At 39.5% G+C, this 21,082-nt stretch overlaps 3 long non-coding RNA genes across 3 annotated transcripts; 1 reads left to right on the forward strand and 2 right to left on the reverse strand.

Annotated features, from left to right (window-relative positions):
• Positions 1-6,716: 6,716 nt before the first annotated feature.
• LOC138959747 (uncharacterized) lies at positions 6,717-11,808 on the reverse strand. The gene is made up of 3 exons (XR_011453791.1): positions 9,742-11,808; positions 7,877-7,938; positions 6,717-6,837 (listed from the first exon to the last, which is right to left on the reverse strand). It is a non-coding gene; the product is annotated as an uncharacterized lncRNA (long non-coding RNA).
• Positions 11,809-11,917: 109 nt separating this feature from the next.
• Positions 11,918-15,114, forward strand: LOC138956696 (uncharacterized). The gene is made up of 3 exons (XR_011452761.1): positions 11,918-12,349; positions 12,925-12,979; positions 14,675-15,114. It is a non-coding gene; the product is annotated as an uncharacterized lncRNA (long non-coding RNA).
• Positions 15,115-17,999: 2,885 nt separating this feature from the next.
• LOC138959748 (uncharacterized) lies at positions 18,000-20,026 on the reverse strand. Its single transcript, XR_011453792.1, has 3 exons — positions 19,749-20,026; positions 19,230-19,378; positions 18,000-18,188 (listed from the first exon to the last, which is right to left on the reverse strand). It is a non-coding gene; the product is annotated as an uncharacterized lncRNA (long non-coding RNA).
• Positions 20,027-21,082: the final 1,056 nt, after the last annotated feature.

Raw genomic sequence — 21,082 nt, forward strand, 5'->3', positions numbered from 1 at the left:
TGGGGAAAATAGTGTATGAAACCGCTTTATGTTGTTTAAATTGATGAGATGTGTGCATTTGGTTGCGTGTGATCTGTTTATTAAATGAAATATTGTTGAAAACTGACCGTCGGATTGCAGTCTGTTGTCGAAGAAACTGAGTGAAAAGAAGGGGAACTACTCTTGTCGCTAGACAAAGTATGAGTTACTTGCCTTGGGAAATTGCTTGTGATGAACGTCTGATCTAGATTCAGAAAACAACCGAACTCATGGATTTTATATGAAGATTCATGTGTTCAGGCCTGTAGTTGTTAATTTAAATGCGGTATGTTTGTATTGTTTGCTCCAGAGATGTATACTTCGTACGTTAGAGCGTTCGGAACTTTTCAGTCGCAAAAAGTAGTACCGAAACGGAACAACTTCTCAACCCATTGCACTATCGAGGATTCAGGCTGTTGCTGGGTCGTTATTTGTTTGGTTGCTGGGTCATTATCGAAAAATAACTACCCCTACAAGTTTACAGAGGTAAAGAAGCAGAGGGGGGAATAAATAACAATAATCATGATTCTTTTCTTGACAAAATGTTTTGGTGTTGCATCTCTCAGACAGTGTGGAATGTTCTGTTGGTTTGTGTGTGTGTGTGTGTGCGTGTGTGTTGTGTGTGTGTACGTGTGTGTTGTTGTGCTTTTTGGGGTGTGTGGGTGTTTTTGTGTGTTGTTGTTGTTGGGGGGGGTGGGAGGGGGGCTGAGGGGTCGATAAACACCTTCTCCCAGGTTTACATCATCATGATCACGATTCTTTTCTCGATAGTAATATATTTAATATCGGATTGATATAAAATAGAAACATTAAAACATCCAGCATGCATCCCCCGGAATAGACGAATTCCGAAAATAACTCCGTCGGGTTTGCATGGGTTTTGGGAGAGTGACCTTTTCTTTCAAAACCTCCAACAAACAAAGGATGGACCAATCACTAGCGAGAGGTCTATCGGAAACCCGTGTTCCGGTCCACTGACGTGTTTCCGACAGACCCCTTGTTAGTGATTGGTCCATCCTTTGTTTCTCGGAGGTTTTGCAAGAAAAGGAGTTATTTCTAAAAATCGTCTATTGCCATATGACAGCCTTAAATGGCGGGAAAAAGGGCCACACACTCAAAAACCCACTCGTGTTTACGACTGAGTGCACGTGGCAGTGGCAGCCCATGTACGTACAAGAAAATGAATGATGGTTTTCTCCACTGTAGATGCCAATGCAAAGTCGCATGCTGTGTTCCGATCTCTCAGTAGCTTTAAGAAAGGTGAGCTTAGCGAAGTAAAGGATTGATCTTGCCTCGTGTCAGCATAAATGTGAACGATTGTGTTGAGTGAATTCAACGAATGAGTGCCGCCATTAACACAAGCAAATTCAAATCTTTCACTCACACAAATACCTTCATGGTAATGCGGACAACAAAATTATTCCCTTCGATGTGCAGTCATTTGAAACACTGTGCTCGATTTTATTACCGGAGTTTGTTTTGGTTAAGTTCAGTTACGACTGAAGTATTCAGACACAACAAACCTGCACGCTATATGGCTTATGTTTTATGTGAAAGCACTTTATCTTGTCTCTGTGTTGATGGCAGATGCACTGCGCGGCTGCAGGTGAAACAACAGAGATAACGGGCCATAATTTGGCATCGTATTGCAAGTTGCAACATGGGGAGGGAATCTCCGCATTGCTGGTGCATTACTAGTTTTGCTCTTGACTGCAGAACAATAAACAAACATTGCTGACATGATAGGTAAGGTAATAACACGCTGATGTTAGGATATCACAAATTCTCAGAGTTTTTCACATGCAGCCCCGTTTTCTGTAACCCTATAGAAACACTAAGCCAAAATAAACGTGACAATCATTGTGACATGATAGAAGAGGTAACACAGCCAATCTTAGCAGGTGGGCAGTTCTAAGGGCTTCCCTAACCCCATTTTCCGTAACCCTAAAGAAACACAAAAAGGCAAGGAGAAAAAAAGAAGAAAAAATGACAAAAGAAAACAAGCAAACATTGGTCGGGAGACAAGTGCTAAACGTCTATTACCTGGCAGAAAGATGATTATACACTGAAAGTGTTATGTTCATCAATAAATGATAAACTTAATCCTGAAATGCCTGTTAGATGAGTTGGGAAATGCGTGGTAAGCATTGTTATTTTATTAGATCTGAAAATCATGCAATCTGGACAAAGACAAATTGTTGTTCTTCTTTTTTTTTTTACCTGAAAATAAATATATAATTGTACTATTTTAAGGGTATAATCCTTCTTATATTAACTTTATCGAGAAGTTGAGGATGTGAGGACGAGCACTTCTTGCTCGGATTTACACATGATGTCAGCTCTGCTATAAACATTCTGAAAACTCTTGCAAACTCCAGAAAGGATCGCTTCATTTAGAAGTGTATTGTCCAGCACACTTGGCAACAGTGAACGCCAGCAATCGACTCTGGTAGACATTACAGAAAGACAGACAGGACGGACGGACAGACAGGAGGGCCGCGGGAACACACACACACACATACACACACACACACACACACACATACACACGCACCGACACACACACACACTCACACACACACACACACACACACACACACACACACACACGCACACACACACACCGTTCCACGAAAATGAACAGAATCAGCACCAACAAATGTAAATCTGCTGTCTAAAGCATTATCCAATGACAGTGAAAACATTCGTCACGAGCAGCGCACTCAGCGTTTTTTGACTCACTGGATCATGTTGATGGGTAAATCATTTGGTGATAATGATGATTCCTGTGGCGAAGATTCTGACGGTAACCCTAATGATGATGAATGAAAGAAGGAAACTGTCTGTGCATGTGAACATCTGACTATGGAAAAAAAAAGGACTGTTGCCAAAGGGTGTGTTTTGTCGGCTGTGGAGATATGCATCATGCATGGGAAAGAATGATAACGATAACCCAAACAGACAAATGCCTGAAGTGTTCCTAGCGTAGCTGTAGTGCCAACAGTATAGCAGACACTGGGATATATACTGTAAAGCTATTACCTGCGGAGTGCCAGGAATCCAGAGTCATCGCATTGTCTCGTCTTCTCGCTGACACTTGTATTTTTCCGTCTTTATTTCTGTGTTTTTCCTGATCACACACACACACACACACACACACACACACACACACACACACACACACACACACACACACACACGCACACACACACACACACACACATATACCTGTATATATACACACACACAAATACACACACACACACACACACACACACACACACAAACACACACACACACATACACATATATATATATACACTAGATGATTACCCGCTTCGCCGGGAAGAAGTAGAGCCGAATACCCGGCCGTCGCCGGGGACCCGGCTTTGCCGGGTGTACGCCGGCATCGCCGGCGCACGAAGGAAGGGAGATCTAAAAATAGTAACGTGCAGTGACCTTCTAAATATAGTAACGTACAAACGGGAATATTGATTGACGCCGGCGCACGAAAGTGTAACTAAACAGACATTTTGAAGTGTCAGCTTTACTGAATTGCTTTATGTTTTGTCCAAGTATAGACCTGTAGAAGCGATACTGGACGATTTTTCCAACGTTTACTGTGTTTTCTGATTTACTACGATTTTTTAAAAGTGCTGAACCCATTTCAGATTTACCTGCTTATCTGTTCTTGATTTGATACTTCCAAAGAACAAGTGGTACTTTGAGTTCCGGTTTTATGTTTTAACCAATCAGAATTTGGTTCCTAAATAAAATCGTCTGCTGCCTGTCCCAGCAGAGTCGGCAACAAGCACTGCTTGCCACATGTGTGATGTTACCAACAGAAATAGCCATAAATTGGGCAAGGTAGCAATGTAAATGAATTGGATCTAACTAATGTGCTTGTACTGCATCTCTGGCCTTTGAATTCACTCCAAATGTACTGGCTCAGCGTGAGAGGCAACATCCTGTCGAAGTCGTAAGCACGAGGCTGACTGGAAGATTATTATTCGAAGAGCATGCTGAAACAGATTGTAAGTACAATATTTTACATGTTCTCGACATTTCTGTTGATCTTTCCTTAACTTTAATTGTTTCCTTGATTTAAAACCCTAGGGCTTGTATTTTCATTTGTGATACTAAGCACGTATCTTTACCACAGTATCTGATCACTTCACACTTGAATTTTGGAATGATGAAGTGGAATTATTTCTGGATCTAATTTATTCCTTGTTCCCCCCCTCTCGATTCCTTTTTTCGCCACATATGTATTGTCGTGTAAGGGGGTAGATGCGTGTACTGGCTGATTTTTTTATTTTTTTTACTTCGGTCAGATACAGATGATTGAAAAAAAACTTGTCAAGGATTTCAGAATTTAATAGATCTGTTCGAAGTTTTTACGGGATGGGTCCTGTTACAATATAGACTGAATGTGCGCAAGATGAACTTTTGATTAAACATACACACACAAATGAATCTCTTGATTTTGTAATACGGCGAATGTCCAGTACCCACCACCACGTCTGTGGTATGTTTTTATACTGTTTGATTGAATAGACTGACGTGCATTCTCTCGCAAATGTGCGCGCGTGTGTGTTTGTCTGTGCCTCAGACTTATTAATCAAAGATGATGTTGCACATTGCAGATCTATGCGACAGGAGCAAGTGGACAAGACAGCTACATTTGTCTGAGCGAAGATCCAACGGTAAGCTCTTTTAGCCGAAGACAGCGAGCCTGGGTGCATGCATGCAAGCTTCTATCATGTTCGTGTGAGTGCTGCAGGGCTATTAGACGCCTTTTCATTATTCTTGATTTGGAGATCCATGCAGGGTATTAGAAAGTGCAGAATATACACGTTTGAACAAATACGATGTGTGTTTGCTCTGAAAAAAAGAAAAAACGCAACAAACAAACATTGTATTTGTTTAAAGTATCACAAATATTTATTGCCTGTATCTGCATGTTTTGATAATGATGAAGGGTAAATTACTTTGACGTGTGCTTTTTTTTTTAACCACACTGATAACGAATGATAGAAACACAGACACACTTAATAACATATCCACAAAAATTGTAACAATAAATGTAAGCTGAACAATGCCTGCAACACATTTCAGGCCTCAGAAGTAAGTAATTATGAGATTCAGACAGAGAGAGAAAGCCCAACACGAAACCAGTTGTGACATTTTTTATTTCATTATGTAATATTAAAAACACGACAACAACGTATTTCCTGTACTTAGTTTCGTGCAATTATGGATTGCAAAGTATGTCTAATTGAGTGGCATAAAGAGGCACAGTTGCATGAAAAACCAACTCGGATCTTGACTAGGATCAGGATTTTACATGGACACAACTTAGAATTTAACATCCTGGGGGGAGGGGGGTACTGCGCCTTTCACATCAAGATGTAAAGATCTATTTTAAATAATACTTATTAGAAGGGAACAAAATCAAACAAACTACAACAATCGTTCTGAGGGGAGAGAATTACCTCTTCCGAAGAAATTACCTCCCTTGCTTTTCTTGTCGTGACTTATGTAGAGTAAAGTGAATAGAAAGTGAATCAGTCAGTAACAAAAAAAAACACAACATTTCTTAAGATCAATGAGGAGTCTTGAAGTATTTGTCAATGTTAATCTTGTATGCATAACAAACAATATATTACGGATTGATAATTAAAGAAAATCGTCTCTTCTACAGGGTTGACCCCCCTAAAAAGGACACCCACAACCATACAAATTACTTCTGCATCTGTTGAACCAATTATTTTATATATGGTATTCATTATCTTCAGTTTATGTTCTGCCTTTCCAGTAAGTGGCAATTTTGTAAATTGAATGGTCTGACTTTTGTGCAATTTTAATTTTTTTCTCCAAATTCGGGGGTCGACTAAACAGAACGAGTTTTGACATTGAGCGGTAGCCATTTTTACCTAATTTAAACCCTTCAGGCTTTTACCTTTTTGATTATTTTGAATGTCTGAGTATGTAAAAACATCCCCTTCAACCCCCAGGCTATCGATGACCTGAAGAAAGCATGCAGTTACAGCTAGGTTCAGGGCAATCCTCAGACACGAAAGCGTTGGTGTCATTGGTGATGCAAAAGTTAGATAATTTAACCTAAAAATTTGCCACTTTGTGAACTGCACATGCATAAAATCAAGTTTAAGTATGCTGAATATGAAGTTATCCAGTCAATTGGTGTAGAAGTTATAGCATTTCTGTCAGTTAACAGTATTTAAAATCTCTAAAGTAAAATCTGACATATTCGAAAGTTTTGCATAAACACCCAGACAATTTTTACGATATTCTCCAAAGCTTCTCCACTTCTCAGCCCTGTCTTGGAAATGAATTCGAATAAGGCAGTCAAAATAACTTAGTTTGGAGCACCCATCAATCAGAATAAGCATTAACTTTTGACACAGGAAATATCTTCTACCGAAAGCTCTCCTGGTTTTATTCTACATTTTTCCTGCATAATGGTAACAAATTTAATGATAAATCTAAACAACGAAGTGACTGTGGTAAGATGAACAAAGTTAAAAAACAAAGGATTACTGTAAATGGTTTACGAATCGAAATCTAAACAAGTTTTAATGATAAGTAAAATGATAAAAAAAATAAAATAAAAAAAAGCTAACGTCCTCGCATTTGTCCAGAATTATACCATGTTTAACATGGAAACAGAGGTATGATTGGTCTAAAGAATTTATCTGTATGCAATGCCCGCTATAGGTGAAAGACTTTTGTGGAAGCCATGGAAGAATGCATCGCTGTTGTGCTGGTTCAGCTTGAGGTCCTGTCCTAGCGAATATCCTGCACACACAAAAACACGACTTTTTAAGCCACTTATGTTGCATTCCGTGACATAGCTTTGTTAAAACCGTGTGCCTGATAATAATGACAGATTTTGTTGATATACATTTTTTTTTAAGACACCCCATATAATATTGTTTGACAATCTCTTTCAACATAGTTTACGAATCACCAATGTGTATACAAACGCAAATAACCCACAGGTCAATAAATTACTTTCCAGAGAGAGAGAGAGAGAGAGAGAGAGAGAGAGAGAGAGAGAGAGAGAGAGAGAGAGAGAGAGAGAGAGAGAGAGAGAGAGAGAGAGAGAGAGAGAGAGAGAGAGATCAAAACTAGAAAATGTGTGCTATATAAAACAAGGATAATCACTGTCAAATCTTTGCTTGTACCTGCATGGTGTTTACTGCGCTATATACACAACCTGTTTTATTTCATTTATTTATTTAATTTTTGTTTTTGTTTTTTTTGGGGGGGGATGTTTTGTGATGAGTGTTTTTTCAAAGCCTTTACTGCTTTAGTCATTGAATCCACCCGACTTCGATTTATTGTTCAGTGATGGGTAATTGTGTGACCAACTATGTAAGTTAGTGATTGTTCTGGCTTCATACAATGACATTGCATTAATTTTATAAGTGTATGTGTGTGTGTTTCAGGCAAAAGCTGATATTACAGTCCTAGTTGTATGCAGTACCTCTGCTTCTTCGTTCAGGAATCAAAGTATACAATCTAAACCGATTATTTTGTTCAATAATGTTCAGCTTACCATCCCGAAGAAGGCAGTAACGTGCCGAGATATTGATTATAGATATTAACGTACCTAACCTGGTTACTGGTGTGTTTTCTTTTTATTTCAATAATGTAAATGCGTGACACCTTGCAGGGTACTTGATGTTCAGAGCAATTTTTCTGGCAAAAGACCTTTTATGGATCAAAGAAAACTTTTGTCATGGTGCACAAGTCAATCAATTTGGTTGATAAATAATTTGTGCTGCATTTTCCCTGGTTCCAAAACGTAGTATGTATTACCACATGTCCTTACCTGTCATTGGCATCACATGATTCTCTGCAAGCAGTCTTTTGTGGAAATACCAGGCATGAAAACTGAAAAAAAAAAAAAATACTGAAAAAAAAATTCGAAGGCGCATAGCGCCAAGTTTCGCCGGCGCGTAGCGCCAAGTTTCGCAGGCGCGAAGCGCCAAGACTTCTAGGGGGGTCCGGGGGCATGCCCCCCCCCCGGAATTTTTTTTTTCAAGGGTGCAATTTGGTGCAATCTGGGGCTATCTGAGCCTTAAAATTGGATTCAAACATGGCCCCAAAACTATTTTACTATAACTATGACTAGGAAAAAAAATAATAAATAAATAAAAAAATTAAAACAAAATTAAAAAAAAAAGGAATAATACGGAAAATAAAAAAAATACGGTTTATTCTTTTCAGAAATACGGAAAATACGGAAAATACGGAGAATTTTCATGCCTGAATACGTCATTTAACACTTGCACTTATAGTAGGGCTGATGGGGTCTATGTCGACCAAAAGAGTGGTATTCTCTGTAGGTCGAGTTCCTGTAGGTGGATTCCCTGTATACCTAAGACTTTAAAATTGGCAATCTAGTATACAGGGAATCCCACAGGGTGCAGTTTTTCAATAAAACTTGCAAACCATACTCGAATTTCTAAGAAATATCAAAAAAAAGATCGAAAAACATCAAATTCTAACGATGTCGCTAAGCATCACGTGACTTTCATTTATATTAGCAAAACGCTACAGGAACTACACCCTGTGGTATTCCCTGTATACAAGATTGTCAATTTTAAAGTCTTAGGTATACAGAGAATCCACCTACAGGAACTCGACCTACAGTGAATCCCATTCTTTTGGTCGACATAGACCCCATCAGCTATAGTAGGTGGCTGTGGAACGGTAGACATGCAACGACAACGAACAACAAAAGACAAAGTGTGGAGAACACTCATTTTTCTTAACATACGCTAAGTTTCTTTGAGAATGCTCCAAGTGAAAATCAGGGGTTCCTAGGCCTGATATCACAATTAAACAGCTTCTTCTCAGAATCAGGAGGGAAAAAAACGAGATGTCGTGACAAGAACAGACAGCAGCAGCAGCAACAACAACATTGCTAAATCGTCGCTTTAACAAAATTTCATGTTTAGTATCGCAGACAAAGCACGGCTACTGATCCGACCAAAGCCACACTTCATGCACGATGGGCACATTGTTATGGCCAGCTTGTTAACTTGAGCATTGTGTATGTTTTACATAGAATTGAATGTGTTTGTCGTTGTGTCTGTCATCTATCCTAGTCGTTTGATTTAGAATAAAGCAAACTTATTACAATGACGATTTTCTTCGGTTTTTGATGAAGGATTGGCATCTTTTCCTATTTTCCAACTCTGCCACCATACACTGGCCGTTCAGGTCTGCATGTCGACCACATGGTGTGTGATCAGATTTTTCGGACATGTTCACAATGCTTACATGACCACCAAATGGAAAATCAGTTTGTATTTGTTATGTTTTTGTGTAAGCACAATCTTCATACAAGTAAACAGAAACAGTTTTGTTGCAAACAGAGCCTTCATAAGAAAAAATGCTTCTAAGTCAAAATACATACCCCCTTGTTCGTATTGCGTAAAATATACCCATAAATTCTGGACATCATATTTTTATTTTTTTTCACAACAATGAAACCAAACTTTGGCATATGTTTTAGCAATATATTCACAATAAAACCTATGAGTTTGAAGGCTGCATCTTGTTTTGTTTATTTTTGAGAATTTGTTTGCAAACCCATGCAAATGGCCAGTTTCTGGGGAGAGACTAGAGAGATAATGGCCAGTATAGAAAGAGTTAATAAGTAAACTAATGTCAGAAGTAGGTATTTACCTTGTTTGCCTTCGCGTTCTTGATAGCCCGCTGCAGCATTTGTATCACTTCCCTTGACATTCAAAACGCCAATGTATTTCTGAAAGGAAAATAAAGATATATATTGACCGAAACATCACACAAGTGGTATATCATGCTAGGTTTTGTTTACAGTGCCTGTTCTACGACCACATCTGATTGTAATTTAAATAAAGAAAAACTGTATCCATTTATTACTTCTCTATTTGTGTGTGTTTGTGTGTGTGCAGGGGCGGATCACATCATTTTTAAGGGGGAGATTCCAAATTTCTTTTAGGGACAATTTGACGACGCGAAGCGTTTAGTTGAAGACGCGAAGCGTTCAACCTCCTTGGGGGGGGGGGGGGGGGGTGTCCGACAAATGTTGATAAAAACAAGGAAAATGGATCAATCCGAGCCAAGAAACATCCCCTAATACACCTTCCAAAAAAGTAAATATATTAAGAAGAAAAATTTGAATCACAACAAGGACAACTGATAGATCTGGCGCAACCTGAGCAAACTAATTAGCCAACTTCTTTCCAAAATCGTCACTTCGAATACAAAGGCCGGATCCGCCCAGTGTGTGTGTGTGTGACCGATGACCTTCTCTAAATTCTTATCGTTGCGTTTGCATGGTAATAAAGTTTTAATACTGGATATGCCCATGAAAAAATATCATTTCTTGTTCATGTCATTGTGTGTGTGTGGCCAGGACCGTGACTTCTGCTTGCCTCGACGTCTTCAGAAAAGACACAAAATGCCAGCAGGCGTATGTTCTTGGAGCACTCAGTATGCCGTCATCTGCAAACAAATAAATACAAATTATTCAATTGTGTAAATAAAGAACAATCATTTTAATATTACAACAAAAAAATTCATATAACTGTAGTCTTCACCAGAGACATCCACTACACTATCTTTAAATAAAACTGCCGTAAAAAATTGAAATACTATAAAACTTACCCCCACTCAGATCTATTTGGGATTATTCAAGTTTCAACCATGAAACGATGCCGGTTTGGACAGATCTGCTAGTTTGCCGCTGAAACTGAAATCAAAGGCGATCTTCAGAACTATTTCTAATCTTGTATTTGTGATTAATATAAAATACTGATCTTCCCAATAGAAGCTGATGTGTATACACATGACCAGGACAAGGTATTTTGTTACAGGGCATTTACGCAGACGTCGCAGTTCAAAATATCGTTTTAGATCTGATTTTGTACAGCAGCCTGTGTGATTCAGAATCGTCTGCCCTTTTTCGGTTTAACATTTTATGGACGATTCCTATGAGACTGCTCAATCATAACTGATGACAAATTCAGAAACAGATGATGGTTTCAAGTAGGCTACAGTAATGATTCGTTAAAAATGTCAAGCCACTCGTCGATCATTCACACTCAAAGAACCCAAGCCAAATCTGCTCTGGTTCCGAGCAGCTTTTTCCAACTGAGACCCTAATTGTTACGCATCTGCCGCGAAAAGATAGACCACAAACAAGCGGCACTGTACCATGCTTTCGTTTATGTTGCTAAACAGATTAAATGTGCATTGTAAATGTGCTTACAGCAAAGAAATGCATCCTTACTTACCACAAAAATACTGGTACCACATTCATCGCACTTGTGTCTTCTTACCAAAACCAATCGATATGTTTGTTTACGATGTATTGGTAATTACTAACCGTTAACTATTTTTCAAAAATCTGAAATGACTTTTAAGAATCAAAGAAAGATTCGCTAAAACGGTTGACTTCAGAAAATAAGCAATATTTTTCTGAACCATGAAATAAAAATCGAAAACTCCGTTTGATCTTTTATTTTGGTAGATTGATGACAACAGCCGGAACTGAAAGTACCAGAACCAAAAATTAAGGGCATTAATCAGGTAAACTAAGAAGATTGTCGTTCCTGGCGCGCACTTCACATGTCCGTCAAACAGTGTCCGAGTGAGAGAAATTTTTTTTTTTTTCGCAGTTCGACAGTATATGAGGCCCTTCTTCATATCAAAGTGTAAAGGTTGCTGAACGATGTTTTTCCTTTTTGCTTGTTTAGTTACACTTTAAGGAAGGGAGATCTAAAAATAGTAACGTGCAGTGAAAAACGAACATCGGTTCAGCGCTGCGCGCTGAGAGCACGTGTTGAAATATCTCATCGATCAGGTTGTGTCCGGGCTGCGAAATTTTTTTTCACACGTCAGTTGCGGGCTTTCAATCCCGAAGGCTGGTTCCGAGTAACTACGAACGTAATCGGAAGTTCCGATGTTTACCAAGTCAAAGAGCCGAGTCGAACACTATCCTTGCGTCATGCAGGGAGATACTGTACATATCTCTGCGTCATCTTTGACTTTGCAAGCAGCTTCGGAGATTTCAAAACAACGTTTTTGCCCCAAAAAAGATTGTGGGCTCTTTTTGTTCCTCCTCGAGTTATTTTGGACATTGAGCGTGGTTTGTCAGACCATCTATGGTCAGACCTATAGCGTTTCGGTTTTTAGTCAAGTTACAAAATGGCAGGCAAGGAGCGAAGGTGATCAATGCGGAAAGAATCTCCAATGATGTTTGCTAATGCGAGAGAATTGGGACGGGCGAACCATTGCATATTAACCAGAGGTAAGTTTCCATGTTTCGTTTTATACTTAGAGTGGGTCTTTGCGAGTATGTGTTGCAACATGTGTCACTCCGCTCACTGTCACTGACAGTCACTGAGTGTCAGTCTCTGACAACAACATTGGATGCATGTACCTGTACGTGTATGTATGTATCCTTGCCTTACGTCAGGTACGAAGATAGTTGCCCTGTACAGGGATTTCCTCATTAATGTGGAGAAGAAGAAGAGTACCACTGCCATGTTTTTGCAACCTCTTTTTGACCCAATTCGAGATGCATGAGACATAATAAATCCTTTTTTTTAAGATTGAATCCAACTTCCAAGACAGTGAATAAAAAATCAAAGCTAGTGCTGGTCAAATGTTTTAATGCTAGAATTAAAAATAGATAACATTCTCGGAATATAATTGCAAGCAGGTTGGAGGCTAGTTCAAGAATCAAATTGCTGACTTACCCTTGCTGGCTGGTTACAGTGCGTTTCTTTGAAAGGCAATCAATGGTTCTACTGCTCTGCTAGTACTCACCATTTTGAAAGTGATGTTCCCATGATTGGTACTTCATCTATTATTTTATTGCAGGTCTCCTCTCAGCTGAAAAAGCCAACCGATTGCTGCATGGCCAGCGACGAATCAGGTAAAAGGTTTTATTATGTACAACTGTCAGTGTCAGTGTTATGACATACAGTGTGTTTTTTCCTTCCCCTCTCTCTCATTCTCAAGTTCTGGTCAGAATAACTCATGTGGAGGTGTGCGTGTGTGACTGTGAGAGAGTGGTGTTTTTTTTTATAATTCAGGTTCAGGGATAATAATAAAATAATGAACACCTACTGACTTAGACTCCAAACCGCAAGCTCTTAGCCTTATTTCACCAGTATGGTGATCACTTCCTCCCGTATTGGAACCATTACTAATATACTAGAAGCGCATGACTTTCAGTGTGTATGTTTGATTAAAACAAAATGCATTGCAGTAAACACTGTCACTGTCAGGATATAATTATCTCAATGAAACTGTGTGTCAAGTTCTATTATTATTTTCCTTTTTTGAGTATGTATAACATACATGTATATTATGCATGTGTGTAGAGCACAGAGAGCGTAAAACTTGAAAAGGAAAATAATAATAGAACTTGACACACATGATTCCTATGATAATGTAGGACAGTGGCATTGATATCTTTCTAGAATAATATGTCGTTTTACATTCAGTGAAATTTTGACTGAATTAGTGAACTGAATGTATTCAAATATGGTGACAGACATGTATACAATGTAGACAAGTTAAAGTTGTATGTGTGTACATCACTACATGTTCTGTAGCTTACAAGTTACATTGAAAACAGCCTTGACTATAATGGAAATCCACTTAATCACTGTCTTTGGGGTTCCAACAAAAATCAGAGCAGCAGGGGGGGGGGGGGGGGGGGGGGAGTCGGGGGATTTTATTTGAACTTGTCTACCAGGGAAAAAGAATGTTTAAGCTCTTGGCATTTATGTGGGTTTAGTGTGTGTATGTGTGTCAGTTACAAACAGTACACAACTTATTCCTTTATACTCACAGGGATGTTGCTACAAATTCATACCTATAGGACAAATGTCCTGAGTTCTTCAGCATCAATAGGACATTTGACCGCTTTCAGAAAGTTTAATAGGACATTATGAATTTGCGCCAAACAGCTTTATAACATTCCATGGAATTGTTCCAAAGTCATGCGCCCACACACACACACACACACCCACACGCGCACGCTGTAGAACACACACATAATATAGTAAATACATCAACACAGTGTGCGTATAATGTTGTATTTGTTTAGTTTCAAAGAAACCACAAAAAAGAAACCAACATGAACAACTTCAGAGCCGCTGGAGTTGTCTCCCGTACTCCTGTAGCATGCACTGATCTATTCTAAAAATTATCCACTATTTTTAGATCAGTGCGCTGCACCGAGACGGTTATAAATACCCAAACGGCCCATACCGCAAACGGTTCGGGAATTCCCGACAAAAGAAAAGATCCGCACGCGGCACTGGCAACTTCAGTGTCAGCTGAACACGAGAGCGTTCGGTCTTTTAGAAGATTTGTATCTTGAAATGAAAATTAACGAATATCGCGCTGTCCGAAGGAATGGAGTACATATCGGACAATGACCACGCTCAGGCTAAAACGATAAGACATCTGACCGACATGCGGCAATGTGAATCGGACATTTGGGGATTTTCATCAATAAATGTCCGATGTCCGACGCCTAACGACATCCCTGTACTCATACTTAGACTTGTTCTTGTCGTTGTGTTTAAGATCCGTTCCTTTCTCATTCATTTGTCAGTAGTGACTGAAGATGACGAAGACCTGGCCAGTGAATGTGGATGAAAAGCAGTGCTATCCAAGTCCAGCTATGATCGATGGGGAAACTACAGCAACAGCCGCAGAGGATCACCGGACAAAAAGAACTGTTTCCCAGTATTGTAAATGTCCACTCAGTATTGGTTGTATTGAGCATTACAACTTGTTGCTATTGTACATTTTTGTCAATGTTTTAAAGGCCCGCTACGCCTCACAGGGCCGGACTAGGCTAAGTGGGGGGGGGGGGGGGTTGCCAGTGGTGGTCCAGGGGTATGTTCCCCTTGGCGGGGTCAAGGGGCAGAGCCCCTATATTGTGGATGGGTAGGTCATATTCTGAGATAGGAAAATGGTCGCTCCTTGCATGAAACGGCATAAAATAAACAATCATAAAAAATGTTTTAAATAAGTGAGGTACATGTTTAGGGGGGGGGGGGGGGGTTGCGCAACCCCCATAACCCCCCCCCCCCCCCCCCCCCCTGGTAGTCCGGCCCTGCCTCATTTAAAAAGTTGTCCTATCGTTTTGAACTCAGCGCTGTCATTGTCCCATAAGAACTCCATTCCTTTGGACGGTGCAATATTCTATATTTTTCTCTCAAGATACAGATTTTCAAAAAGAGACCGAGCGCTGAACTGAAGTTCTGCAGTGCGGATCTTGCGTTTTTGGGAATTCCAAACCGTTTGTGATATGAGCTGTTTGGGTACACCTGTCTGCAGCACATTCAAGTTAGGAGTACGGGAGACAACTCCAACTGACCATAAGTCTTGCGTCTGCTTTTGTTTTCAGTTCAAGACATTTTGACGAAGCGCATTGAATTATGCCACCGAAATAAAACTAAGGCCTGTCCACTTACAAAAACTGCTGGGTCAAAGTTCAGTAAATCTTACATTTTCTTAAAGGTACTGAACTTGTCAAATCCAGGTGCACAGAGCCCCTGGGGCTTTTAGTCATACCTCAGGCAGCTATCCGTTAGAAGAACTACCAAGTTTCATTGACTTGCACCCAAAGAGTCAAGAACTGCTATTTTTTTACGAATTAATTTCGTACTCAGACCCGGCTGGTCTTGACCTATTTTTGGATCTAAACTTAGATCAGGTAGATCACCACATCATGCACAAAAAGACACGTAGGAGGATTTTTGAACTGTAAATGCACTCAGCTGCAACAAAAACGAAGGCTGTGAGCTGCACTGTGCCTTTAAGGAAATGTGCGGCAGTAAAATTGAATTCGGAAAATACATGGAATAACCTGGTTTTCTGCATAAAAATAAATAAAACAATTGTGAATACTTCTTCTGCGTTCGTGGGCTGAAACTCCCATGTACACTCGTGTTTTTGCACGAGTGGATTTTTACGTGTATGATCCTTTTTACCCCGCCATTTAGGCAGCCATACGCCGCTTTCGGAGAATTGTGAATACTGATCGACGTAGAGTGCCGTTGGAAACAGTCGTTACATTGGATTTCTAGGAAACTGTTTAACAGCGACATCATACATCAGAAATTCCTAATATTTGGCACAAAGATACACATGTATCAATCTACAATCATATAGAACGATTTTTGACAACAGACTACAGTTGAATTTTGATATCTTTTGTCATGAGGATGAACGAATTTCTTACTGCATATTCATTACAATAATTAATTTAAATTCAACTGTAGTTTTTAACAAAAAACACGTTCTTTATGATTGTAGATATAATACATGTGTATCCTTAAATATTATGAATTTCTGATGTATGATGTTGCTGTAAAACTGTTTTCTAGAAATCCCATATGGCGCTGTTAATGCTAGATTCCATAGCAACAGCAGTCTATATCCATCCACAATGTTTTCATTCATTTAAATAAGTCACTTCAAGAATTAACCAGAAAACCAAGTTATTCCTTGACTATTCTTTAAGTTTAAAGGCACAATGCAGCTCACAGCCTTAGTTTTGCGTTTTTGTTGCAGCTGAGTGCATTTACAGTTCAAAAATCCTCCTATGGTAGTAAAACAAACCCAAAACTACCCAACGACGACATCTGTGAAGCTCGACAGTTTCTTGTTCACGCGAGTGCATAAATTAACCTAGTTATTACGTGGTGTTTGGTCTGAGTTCGATTCAAATGAGTGATTCCGGCCTCCATTTTGTTTTACACAAACTCATGATGATGTCTGACATAGTTTGCAGTGACGTGTCTTTTTGTGCATGATGTGGTGATCTACCTGATCTAAATTTAGATCCAAAAATAGGTCAAAACCAGCCGGGTCTGAGTCCGAAATTAATTCGTAAAAAATCGCAGTTCTTGACTCTTTGGGTGCAAGTCAATGAAACTTGGTAGTTCTTCTAACGGATAGCTGCCTGAGGTATGACTAAAAGCCCCAGGGGATCCGTGCACCTGGATTTGACAAGTTCAGTACCTTTAAGTTTGGTAATTTTACTGCGGCACATTGCCTTAAGTCATAAATAAAGGGTTCCAGTAACATACCATTCTTCTTTATTGATTATGAACTTTGGAAGGTTAGATTTTGGAATCAGTTTTTTTTTAAAATATTTCCTTGATGTGTTGTAATAAGATCAACCGTCTGCTTGGACATATACTAAAGATCCACTACCTGGCTGCTGTCTGCGGAAAATCGATTAATTCATAGACAAATATGCCTTACAGGGAAGCAGCTAGCCAGTTGACTGTACGTGTGTTTGTGTAGAGGTGTTCTTATTGCATGTTCAAGCCAGGACAGATGGTGACCTGAAACATTTACACATTACACATGTATGCAGGACTGCTACTTTAAGCTTAGGTGCAAGTGTGATGATATAATTATTTGTTTGACTGATTATGAGCATTAAAATAAAACTGCAAAAAGAATACTTACACTTGAGATCTGATTTTGTGCGTGTCTGTGTGTGTGTGCGCATGAGGGTGTGTGTGGGCCATTTGACATACTTGCAGAAGAAACCAACAGAGGTAACTGATAAACTGCATTTATTAACACAAAGAGGTAAACAAAGTGAGTTCACACATTTCACAAAAGTAAGAAAAGGCAGTCTCACATACATGTGTGATAGTCTAGGAATACCAATGCATTCACAATATTTAGTACTCACATGAATGGCCCAAGAAAACTATAGGCTGAGAATGCAAGTTCTAATTTGGCACATTTGTACATGTAGCTGCATCCACTAGACATATATCCATCTTACAATAAAAAAAAAACTAGTGGTTAGGACATGGGCCTGAAAATCTCAAGGTCCTAGGTTCGAATCTCTGCAGAGGCATTTACTTTTTCCCCTTTAATAGTTAAAATAAAAATGCTCAATCGAGAGAGAGCAACCGTAAAGTTACCAGCGTAAAAGTAAAGTGTTGAATGCAGCTGTAAAGGTCATGCCAGCAGTGTGGGTCAGTTCTGGTAGCTCTGTCAGCACAGAATGGACTGAATCTGATCATCATCCTCAGCAAAGCCAGGCACCACTCTGCAAGCTGCCTGCACGTCATATCTCGGCACCTCACTTCCTGGAAAATAAAGAAAATGTATTACTGAGCACATTCAGACTTTGCTGTGCGCTGATGGGGATATGTTTTTGGTATTGAGAAGAGGGTGTGTGGTGGGGGTGCCGGAAGGTAGGTAGGAAGTAATACATGTACTTGTTCTTCACACAATCAGTGGGATGGAGAATGGTGTGGGTGATACTGACAGTGACAACTATTAACTAAACTGTAAACATTGTTCTGTAATATTACAGGTGCCATCATTCCTTCCTGTGAAAACCATTTATTTATACTTTCATCATTAAAATTAAAAAGAATCTTTCATCATTAAAATTAAAAAGACTTCCTCACAAGAACCTTTCTAACAACATGATATCTTGTTATGCTGCTGATGTGAGCAGTTTTTCTGGAATGTGATGGAAATTTACTATTTTTTAAATTGACAGCATGAGCCCTCATCCCACACACATTCCCTATTTAGCGTTGACACCTTACATTTTTGTTGAGAAATGTGACGTGAAGTCATTCAGAAAATGCTAACACAGCGCAGGGGCAGTCAGGGTGTTGATATGTTTTACTATATTATATAACTCTTATTCCATGTAAAAACTAAAAAAAAAACTATAAAAAAACTGGCCAGATCTGTGATTGTGAGCCAAGGAAAGGACTGACTGTATTTAAAATAATTCCAGTAATGAGTAAATCTTTCATTCTAGCTATTTCATGTTTTACTTTCTTGCATCACAATAGTTCAAATCAATGTTCATACAAACAGCATAATGCACTTTATGAGTATAGGGTTGCAACAAACTTTAAGATGGGAAGGAGAGAGAAAATAAAGATATTTGTACCATTATGTATACAAAGTACATCATACCAATTAGTGAATTACCATGCACAGTATTACTATGCATCTTCAAATGTATGAATAATTTCATCTACAAAGTACTTGTAAATGTAATACAATTTACAAAGAACAAAAGACTGCTGAATGATCTACATCAGTACATGCATGTTTATAGCTACAGACTACCATCACCAATACCTTATAAATGTGTAACTTACTCTTCAGGGGTAGTCTGTAATGTAAAGCACCATGCCAAGTCATCCTGATACCTCTCCAGTACATGTATCCATGTTTAAAGGTAAACTGTTGGAACTGAAAGACAGGAGCTGTATGAATGATGCACATCACCTCTGGTTTCTCGGGAGGCCTGAAAAAAACCATAACAATATTAACATAACTATTAACATGTCTTGAAAATGAAATAAGTACTATTTCAACTTCACTATCAGAGCCAAATCACTCACTAATTCAGTAATTGTTTTGTTTATTCTTTTACAACCATAGTTCATACACTGATACAGCAACATTTGATTCTGTGCATATAGATTAAAGATCAAGCATTTTCTAAACTTGAGTAAAAAAAATAAGAACACAACAAGCACACACTCTGTGACTCACAGTCACACCCAGTTACTCAGTAACACACACATGACATACACAACAGATGAATCTTGCTCAGTTCTACAAAGGCCACGTTTGCAATGGTCATGTCTTGGATTTTAAAAACAATAACTTACCTGCTGGTTGATCCAAACCGATGATTGACAATCAGTGAGAGGAAAATGTCCGAGGCTGAGGATACTGCCTGTGGTGGGAGGGCGTTCCATTCGCCAATGGTGCGAGGAAAGAAAGACTGCTGTCTGTATGATGTTCTGCAGGCTGGGAGTTTATGAGCCTCAGCATGGATTGAGCGAGTACTGAGTGCATTCTTTTCGCTCTATCCTATTAATTCACACATTGACCCTGCAGCAGTGACGATCATTTCTAGATTGCAATCGGCAAAGTTCGTAGCTCGGATTGCACTCATTCCAGCGCTACCGTGTAGGCTTACTGGGTCAGCGAGACACGAACGACAACTCAAATCATCGATAAGCATCCGAACACATCGGAACTTCCGTTTACGTTCGTAGCTACTCGGAAATAGCCTTCGGGGTTGAAAGCCCGCAACTGACGTGTGAAAAAAAATTCGCGTCCGGGGTCTCTGTGAATAAGCCCACCAAATTTGAAGCAGATCCATCGAGAACTTTGGCCGTGCATCGCGAAGACACAGACAGACAGATACACACACAGACACAAGTCGTATATATATATACTAGAATGAATACCCGCTTCGCCGGGTAGCCGGCTTTGCCGGGAAGAAGTACTTAGAGCCGTACGCCGGCTTCGCCGGGTCCGAACAATGGACCCGCCAAGCTTAGGTCCCTCCCAGATTCGTGGAATGGGAACAGCACGAAAATGATTCAGTGGCCATAATGCCATTCCTGACCATATCGAGTCCCATCCTTGTCGACGAATGTAACCGTGTTAATCACCTTTGGAGGCGAACTCCACTCAAACAGGATTGAGCAATTTAGAGCTTATCTCTAAGCCCTTTTGAACTGTTATGGCTTCTGAAAGGAAGGCCAGTACATAAAATTACACAAAAGCCGCCAGACCACATCACAAACAGAACTGAACAATGCACAGGTGTTGCTCACATAAAAACACACACACACACACACACACACACACACAAACACAGAGAAGCCATATCTATAGAGAGATAGATGACAGTGTATTTTTCGCGTGGCTATAAATTGATTCGACCTTTGCACTTTTACAGTGAGGATAATTTACGGGTCCAATTTACGTTCTGGACACTGCGGTGACCTTCTAAAAATAGTAACAGAACGGGAATATCCGAAGATGCCTCCCTCAAACTATAGTGCACCATACGAAGGAAGGGAGGTAAACGCTGAAAACCTGGAGAAGATGAGAAGATAAGGAAGAGTTACTTATAATGGTGAAATGAACACAAAAACCAAAATCAGTTCAGCGCTGCGCGCTGAGAGCACGTGTTGAAATATCTCAT

This window comes from Littorina saxatilis, linkage group LG2 (assembly GCF_037325665.1).
Source record: "Littorina saxatilis isolate snail1 linkage group LG2, US_GU_Lsax_2.0, whole genome shotgun sequence".
NCBI lineage: Eukaryota > Metazoa > Mollusca > Gastropoda > Littorinimorpha > Littorinidae > Littorina > Littorina saxatilis.